The sequence below is a fragment of the Papaver somniferum genome, chromosome 4 (genome assembly GCF_003573695.1).
Source record: "Papaver somniferum cultivar HN1 chromosome 4, ASM357369v1, whole genome shotgun sequence".
In the NCBI taxonomy this organism is placed as follows: domain Eukaryota; kingdom Viridiplantae; phylum Streptophyta; class Magnoliopsida; order Ranunculales; family Papaveraceae; genus Papaver; species Papaver somniferum.
Window position 1 is genome coordinate 11,045,543 of NC_039361.1, and position 10,151 is coordinate 11,055,693.

A 10,151-nucleotide genomic window follows, 5' to 3' on the forward strand; every position below is an offset into this window, starting at 1 on the left:
CATGATTGTTGTAACACAAAAATTGAGGTCTAGGCCACATGGTGAAGATAGTGCTGCCGAGATGGATGCCTATATATATATATATATATAAACTTTCATTGATGAAATCAAATACGTTGTAGATGTCAACCTTGAAAAAAATTCTTTGTTGAAATTACAGACGGTACAAATCGAACTCGTACCATTGGGAAGACATATCACATATTTGTTACGGGGTCTTTTGCAATTCTATCCCCATATATCTCATTTTTCTATCATATATGAAGTGGTTTGATTTGGATACATCAAACTCGACAGGTTCACTTACCACGACACCACCCAGCTATAAGCTTCATCATCTTTAGAAGAGGAGTCAAATCCCTTGGAGGATTTTCGGCTTAATTATTTTGCTTTAAAATGTAAAATAAAAAAATATGTCTTGATTTTGGGTGACATATCTTATTATACTTTACCATGCGTACTTGTGTCCAAATACAAATTCGATCAGTCAAAAACGAAGAGGTTAGGTATAAAATTGGAGAACAATTTCTAATAGCAAAATAATCAACTTTTTGTAAAGTAAAAATATTCTGCTTCTGACTTATACCTAACGCTCTTAGGACAACCCGGTAAATCTAGGTAATTGGCAAACAAAAATGATCCACAAACAATGAAAATAACGGTGATGAAAACCCACACACACCTGGTGGGGACAAAACAAATGACCCTGCCGATCCTGAGGTGTTGGTCCCATGTGGTACCTACCTATATGTTGATTAGAAAATAAAAATACCAATAAGGTGGAGTTTGAGTGATTGAGGGGTATTTAGAAAGTGAAACTTGGTAGAGCTAGATAACAATTCACCATTCCATGAGGAACAAACGAGTTTTTTCTTCATGGAATCAATTGCGAGTGAAAAATATACTCCAAGCCTCCTTGATTCACGTTTGAGAAAAGGCTCTTATAGGTCGGAAAATGGTCCATAGACTTGAGTTCAGTATGCTTATCTTAGGAACTGAATCGAGGGAAATTGTGGTTGGCCACTGCTCCTACCCTCTATCTTTCGACCACCAGTGTAGTCATAATAATACGGCACTATGTTGGATGATTGATTAAATTCGCTACAAATATATGCAACAAGAGATTTCCCTTGTCATTTACATCTGGTTCTGTCAGTTATTGCAATTTTTCATTCGAAATTAATTACGATATGTCATTCACATAACTTAAGTTGTATCATGAACATGACCACGGGGCACGATAAGAGGAACAATGTAATACTTCCACCGTTAAGCAGGGGCCAACACTATGCCATGGCGAAGTAAATTGGCCGTGAAAGTATTTCCTCAAAAGAGTGATGAATTTAGTATGAGACAAAAAGTAAAAGACTTCTTATTTCTCGTGATTTTGATCCGGCCATTTTTCTCCTCTCCTCTCTACATAACCGTTTTTCTCCAAAAACTTACTCTTTTCTCTATTTTCTTCATCTCAACATTGACATTCCATGCAACTATGCAAGTGTAGATGTATTATCATATATATAGAAACATCAAGGCAGGTCTCTTCTATTGCAGATGATGAAAACCTAAACAATATGTGTGTTTCAATTATTACAAGTTGGATTTTACAGACGTTAATTAGTTTCGACATAACAACCTATTTCTTACTGTATTATATTAACCCGAACATTGCTTTAACAATTCTTGTCTTCTCATTTTTTTCAACTTCAAAAATGCATCTTTTCTCTATAAATTTTAATGTAATAATGTGTTAACGAAAAACAAGCCCTCACTCCATAAAAATATGATGTCCTTAAAAGCTGACGTCCCTTCAACTTTTTTTTTTTTTTTTTTTGCTATCTCTCTTTTGAAGAAAGAAGATCATTATTGGTATGCAAAGGATTTACAAGAGGTAAAACTAAAAACAAAGTACATCAATAGAGCAAACTCAAGTCAAAGGGGGCAGAGAAGAATAAAGAAGTTAAACAGACAAGACAAAAGAAAAACAACAGGTACAAACTCATAAGCTGTGGATTATGGAACCAATAGAGCGTCCCAATTCAAACTCCATAAATAGGTATGTATTGTATAGTGAGGATTTGCATCTTTAACCCGGAAAAGATTTCGAGTTTTAGTATTATCAATCAATTCCCAAATAGTTCTTTCTTTGTTTTGGAACATTCGTTAACCATATTTTTAATAATCCCCTCAGCTAATGCCATGTCGATATTGGAGGTATCTTTTTTTTACATATGACCGGTTCAATATCCTCCAGCACCTCAATTCTTGAAATTTTTTAGCAGTAAACAGTTAATCTCTGATTTAAATATATGTTAAAATTTTGTCTCTCGATAAATGACAACTAGACCAGCAAAATAAACTAACATCTAACTCCTTTAAAATTCTAAGCTCCTTAGGCTCCACGTTGAACGGTGACTGTCACCCTCTCACATAATTGCTCCGTTTCACTTTTCCTCAAAAAAGAGAAAAAAAAAGAAATTCCACACAAATTTCCGGCACAAAACATAAAGCCTAAAAAAAAAACATACAAAACCCTTTTGTGTATCAATTTCGCTAACAAAACATAAAACCAAAAAAAACACATGCCAAATCCTAACAACTAATGATATGCTTCCAATCCATAGAACAATACTGCAATCCAGAAACCAAAAACATCTCCAAATCTTTTCGTCCCAAATAATTTTCCCCTCTCACAGAAAAACCCTAAAAAACTAAATCTTTTCTGTGACTCCAGGATCCTTCTATTTTTTTTTTCTTTTCAGAACATAATCTTTTAACTAACTAACTTTTCTATTTTGTTTGTTGCATAGATTAATGTCGTTCTTAACTAACTTTTTGTGCATAAGGCGTTTGATATATCCTAACTCTATTCATCATTCATATATTTCCTCCTCATGATTTTTCTTAACAACAAAATTAATATTGGTTCAATTCTTGATTTTTTTTTTCGTAAGCTCTTTTATCTATTGAATATAAAAGAAATCGGTGGTTGATTTGCACAAGCATGTTTAGTATATCACGTAAGTTTTTTTCTTTTTTCTTTTAACCCTAACTGTTTTGTACTAACACTAAAATCGGTTGTTTCCCTGTGGATCCTGTCTGATTTATTTTGTTTTAATTGTTTCATCTTATTCACAGAAGCGGTTGATGTTGTCACAAAGAAACTTTAATTTTTAATCTTTTGAATCCAAATCCATATTCACGTCGTGTTCAGTGTATCAATTCCCTGGTCTAGGACAGGGAGATATGGGCACAAAGAAGCAGCATCAACAACAAAGGGAGAACATTGAAACTTCGAGCAGTAGATAAGCCTAATAGGATCCTGAAAACCTGATTGGGTAACACAAATGCCGGGAGATAATAGAGTTCTTCTTCTTATATGCAAAGATGGTATGTTGTTCTTAAATCTCACAATTTAGAATTGCATTTATATGTTTAAATAAATAGGATGGCACCATTGGACTATTGATTGAATTTATGAAAATAGAATTGGACCATTGATTGAATTTATGAAAATAGATAAGACTGTTTACATATGTTCTCTCAGTGAAAAGGTGCTTAGAGAGGCTATTGATATATTAGAAATGACCCAATGTCGACATTTTTGTAACTCGAAGTTCAAGTGTAAAGCTGATTGTGAATGGAAGAACAGAAATGACAGGTGTGACATCAAGATTTTGATCAGTATGCAAAACAGTAATTTAGTGGGAGAATGGGCAACCAATTTTTTTCAAATGAACTATATTAAAACATTGTAGGTATTAGTTGCTACCTCAAATTAGCAAAGCAGCTGCGCAGGCGCAAGAAGCATTGCCCGCTCACTGTAATGGCCTTTCATTGGCTTGACTTATGTTTTTTTTCTTAGAAAATGGTCCCAAGTTGTTGCCACGAGTTCATTTCTGCTGCATTAAAGCTTGGGCATAATCTTTCGTCTTGATGTAATTACTTAGAAAATTTTCACTGGGTTTCGTAATCTAAACTTTATTCATGTTGTATAATGGTCTTTCATTTGCTTCATTGCTAGACTTATGTTTTTTTTTCTTAGAATTCTTAGAAAATGGTCCCAAGTTGTTGCCCACGACTTCATTTCTGCTGCATTAAAGCTTGGGCATAACCATCTTTCGTCTTGGTGTAATTACTTGGAATTTTTTAACTGGATTTCGTAATCTAAACTTTTTTCAAGTTGTAGATTAATTTTGGTTTATGTTATGTGGTTGACTAAGAAAAAGTAGATGACCACTGCGACACTGCCAAACCCAATTTTAGGCAAGCCAACAAACGAAAGAGGGAATCCTTTCAGTGGAACACCATTGTTGCTGCACTTGATGCTTATTATGTGTCCATTGTTTTGTTGAATTTATGTTTCATCCAGTTTGAAGACCTAGACCTCAGAACATACACCTTACAGGTTATTTGTATTGCGCATAAGTTGTTTTTAAATTTTAGTTTATTCTTGATTTTTCAAAAACGATCACCAACTCCTAGGTGTTTCAGAGGCTCGGTGAGCAGCCTTGCCGAATGCGAGAACTCATCATTGAAAATCTCAGGTATAGACACCTTCCCACTAAGATTTTTTATTTGTCAGGACGCCACGCCTTTAATGTCTTAATGCATGAACCTAACTAGGCTCTAATATACTGTGATAAAGTTTCAATTTATCTATTAATTCATTTGGAATTTACAAGCCTCTATTTTTTTTACCTACCTCTTTGGTTCATTCTACAAGTTTAGCTCTTAAACATTTTGTTGTATTTTAATTTTTGTTATACAGTAGAGTGATTTTTGGTATACGGCGAGATCAATAACATTGGTAGAAGTTCTGTTTTGGTTATAATCCAATCTGATTTCTTATATCCGATTTAGACTTGCAGTATAGACTGGTGCAGAAGCACTAAGCTTTGGTTACACCACTGAAAATTCTAGGGGCCTCTAGGACTTGGATTGAGGTGTCTATTTTTTTGTATTGAAAGGGAACTTTTTAAAATAAATAACTAAACTGCGATTTTTTTTAGCAGTAGCAGTGTAGACACTAAAAATGCAGTTTCTTCGCTATGCACATTCCACCCTCAATCTTAACTATGTTTAGAGGAAGAGTTTTAAATTCACCATTAATAATTTTGGAATCATAGATTATTTCTTATAAGCTGAATTCATCACTAACATACTCACCTTGCTATGAGAACTTACTAATACGTCTTCCAATATGCATGTTATTGAGTTGATTCATATATTTTATGGCAATGCAGGAAACTTGCGTTTCCTACCTTTAAGGAAATGGGGTTTTGTGATCTACTGTCAGGTAGCCTACATTTCCCACCTTAACATGGGTTGACAGGGTTATTCTGGATATAATAATCTCTAAATATTTTAATATATATATCTACAGGTAACTAATTTATGTATTTCGGTATTGAATCTTTATACACATTTGGCTAAAGTATGACTATAACGGTTGAAAATCGTCCGTTGTTGGCATTGAATCCATCGATGCTAATATTTCAACCATTATCCAATGGGTAATCCAGAAATTTCAATATAGCTTCTGGTCAAATTACCTTTATAGTTATTGCTATTGTTACAGGCTACCGGTAGAAAGCACCAAGGTTTGGCTGTTTTACAACTGAACATTATGATTTTTAATGACCCATTATACTTTTTGGGTAATGCATCTATATTTTATGACTCATTATACTTTTTTGGTAATGTATCATTAAGATTGTATATCATGAGTGTTCACTTTTTTTAGGGCGTAGCCGAGCCACACCAATTCAAAACTGCATTAGCATAGAGCAAAGCGTAACCAAGCCACACCAAATTAAATCGGGAGTCGGGACGCGGCGAGGCGAAGCCGAGCTTTACCAAATCAAAAATATAGTTACAAGAATGGGCGAGGCGTAGCCGAGCCACACCATATCGGGACCGGGCTGGGTGAGGCGAAGCCGAGCTTTACCAAATCAAAAATATTGTCAAAAAAAAGAACTATGCCATTCTATTTGCATTTGTAACTTTTGGATTGAATTGGCGAAGCAAGTTTGCGTAGCTCCAGTTTACAGGTGGTCCAAAACCAAACTTAGCAGATATTTCTATGGTGGAGCACATCCGCAAATGTAATTAGTATTCAATAATAGAAGGATAGCTTCAATGCATAGACTACCATATGTGGTTGAAGCCATAAACTACTTTCGAAAATTTTGGTTCAAGTTGAGTGCATAAATATACACCGTTTGGGTTTAATGATGTGCTCAAGTGTTTTAGGATCAAAATGAAATAGAAGAAGTGATTTTTTCTTTTATCATGTTCGTTCCGTTCCAAAGATTCTTTTTACATTTACATATTATGTGCAGTCAATGATTCATCCAAAAATTAATGAGAGGCTAATTTTTCATCGAAGCAAATACACAGGGAATGGTCTGGGCATTTGTAGTTCTGAAATAATTCCCTAAAATTTGATCAAAAGTTGAAGAAATTAATTACACCGTAGAGAAGGTATACAAAATACTCAACTAAAAATTAATCAAGGTTTATTCATTCAGAATGATGTACTATATGATTCCGTTTTTGATAGTCACCTACTCATTTTTATACGTAGTACACCAAATCAAAAATCTATATTGAAGGGGTGGGCGAAGCCTAGCGACACCAACTCAAAAATGCACGATCAGGCGAGGCAAAGTCATATCACACCAAATCAAAAATCTAAATGCCTATATAATGTGTTGAAAAGAATCTTCTAAAGTAGCAAAATCGTAAACGAAATTTGACTTACATTTCATAAAATTGATTTCTCACGGGGTTACATGCACAGTCATATAACATGAATTTTCAAATGTCTAATTTTTTACAAACCTGTGAGTGATATTCATCTGTTCTTCTCGAATCGGGGCGAGGCGAAGCCGAGCCACACCAAATCAAGTCGGGATGGGGCGAGGCGAAGCCGAGCAGGGGCGGATCCAAGGGTTGACTAACCCTGGCTCTAGCCCCCCTAAAATCAATAAAACCATTAAAAACACCTTTAGTTTTGTCATATATTTTGCATTTAGTCCCCCTGTTTTTTATATTTAGCCCGCTAATGTCCACATTTTATACAAATTTTTTATTTTAGTCCCCCCCAATTTTATTATCTGGCTCTGCCACTGAAGCCAAGCCACACCAAATCAAATTGTGACAGGGCGAGACAAAGCCGAGCCATACCAAATCAAATCGCGACTGGGCGAGGCGAAGCAGAGCTTTACCACATAAAAAAATGGTTAAAAGAAAAAGATGCCTAATAAATTTGTTGTTTAGGAAATAATAGAAAAAAAATGTGTGTGGCTGTAGCTTTTTGACTTTAGCAAATAATTTCAATCGCATGATGGTGAATGGTGAATGATGAGAATAAAGGTTTAAGAAATAATAAAGTCGCTCATCAACTTTATGATGATTGGGATGTAGCTCATCAACTTTATGATGATTGGGATGTAGTTAATTAGGTTCCGCTTATATTGATGCATCGGTGGATGTTGGCAAAACAAATTAGTATGAAATTTTCAAATCTATGGGTTATTAATTTTGAGAAATGAACTACTTTGGAATTTAGTTATTAGTCAACCCTAATAAGTTATGTTCTCCACATTATAATTTAGATGATTCACTCCCAAGTTCCATATGTTTTTCTCAAATCGAGGCGAGGCGAAGCCGAGCCCACCAAATCAAATCGGGACGGGGCGAGGAGAAGCGAAGCCGAAGCCGAGCTTTACCAAATCAAAAATATGATTAAAAGAAAAAGACGCCCGGGCATAGCACGGGCACAAAATCTAGTTATAATTATATATACACACAAACATGTGACACCGTCCTTTTTTGTTTTATTTCCAACTCCTGAAGTCACTCATAATGAGTGGGCCATGTCTCCTCTGCGGCATTTGTCAACTAATCCTTAAATTCCATCCGGCCTATCCGGCATTTTATGGGTGAGTATGTACCCAATCCGTACGCTAATAGATTGGATGTGGGAGTCGGACATTTTTGGACATCCAAATTTGTTGAACTACAGTTGATCTTGGCAATGCTTATTTGGCGTTGTATTGTATAATAGGGAAACAACTCATCACTTTTTTTCGCTACCTAATATGTTTGATGATTTAAGGAAATTATTTTGTTTCAATCATTATCAAATTAAAAATATCATGTGGGTCGGTGATGTGTTCGATTCAGAGCTCAAATTTTAAAATAATTACAGTATTGGGGAGAAAACCATTTTTACTAGAGAGAAAGCTGATTTTGGGGTGGATTTGAAACCGTGTAAAATAGATTGAGACTCTTTTGTGTCTAAATCTAGGACTCAGTCTTTAAAGACATCCCTGTATATATACACTTTTCAAAATTGCAAGACCTTCGGATAAATTAGTTGTGAATTATACAATGCACCACAGATTTAATCAGTTTGCAAATGTATGTAAACCTTTCATCATCCACCACGTGTACAGAAAGAGACACGTGGGAGGCATGCAAAACGACATATCAAAACATGATAACAAGCATCTCATCAGAAAATGTCACCGGTCAGCAGATCTGACGGTCAGGGACAGAGGATCACAGAGGTATGATGGCTTAGAGGAGCACCGGATTGTACTCCTTGGGTGTTAGTACATCCAATCCCGAGGAAGATCCCAGATCAACGGCGGAGAGAGAGTTTGACTGACACAGATGTGACCAGACAGAGAGACACTTGTCTGACACGAGCAGACATCCATTTACCCGCATTAAATACCAAAGAGATATACACGTGTCAATCAGCTCGTGGAAGAAGCGAGGATAACCCTTCGTATTCAAGCTTACACCGCAGCATATGCCGAAGACCCCTGCGTAATGGGCACAAAGCACAAGAAGATAAGGTTACAACGGCACCTCAGAAGTAGGACCCACGTTCCAATTCTATAAATACCCCTCTCCACTAAGAGAGAAGGGGTCGACCAATCCAGAGAAAAGATAGGAGAATATAGGAGAGAGAAATAGGAAGAGTAAGTGATCCCCCTACTTCCGCAGACCTATGTGTACTCTAAAGTCATTTCAATATCTTTGTAATCATTCAATACATAATGAAACACCAGCCCCGTGGATGTAGGCCTTAATGCCGAACCACGTAAATCTTTGTCTCATTTATATTTCAGCATTTTACATTCAACATTGAACGTCATGTGCTTTACATTTATGTTTGATTCTCTGTTTACCCCTTTATACGAGCATTATTTATGATAATATTCGACTAGACAATGACAAGCCCGAAGGCTTAGAGTCGATGAATCGATATAATCATCCCTTTTACGTATTCGACGTACAATTTCAGAATTATAATGTATGCGAATATTGTTTGTGAACACGTGGATGGCTTCGAGATTTATGTGTTCACAATATGGCTCTAGAAACAGGGACTTTGTCCCGGTAAAAGATTTATCTTATCTTGTGATTTCACTTTAAACGCGCATTATGGTTGTGCTCTATTCTGGGTTCGGCGTGCTTTCAAAACCTTTTTTATTCTGGGTTCTTGGTCTTTATTTTCACAAACATCATTTCAAAGCAGACAAATCCACGGCCATCTATCATAGATTAGCACGTGAGGCGTTTTTCTTTTTAAAACTAAGACTTAATAATCAGATTCATGAGTTTTCACTACGATCTTCCTTTCCAAAAGTAGTCTGAAAACAAGATCCATGATTGTTTATTAGAGGATTTGTATTGAGAAAACAAGACCGATGAAATCTGTATGTTTCTCTTTTATTAAGGCCCTTGGGAAGCTCATTTCTTTTTATTCCATAAATTTTGCGGGTACGAATGGCACTAACCTGATCCTTGTGGATATTTGTGGTTCTCTTTATTTATTCCCCTATGCAGAAAATAACTAAAAAATGGAAAAGACACTAGAGGCAGGAAAAACCAAAGCCTCATCAAAGGAGACACCAAGGAATACCCCGGTCATGACCCGAAGTAAGAAGAAAGGAGACAAAGCTAAAACAGCTAATCAGAGGCAGGATGCTGCGGAAATCACCTCGCCTATGAACACTAACTTCATTGCAGCCGCGACTCTCAAAGCAGTAGCCACAAAGAACAATGCAACTGTTGCGGCCCTCCAGGCTGCAAAAGCTAACAAAACTTTGGTTTCAAACCAAGTCCAT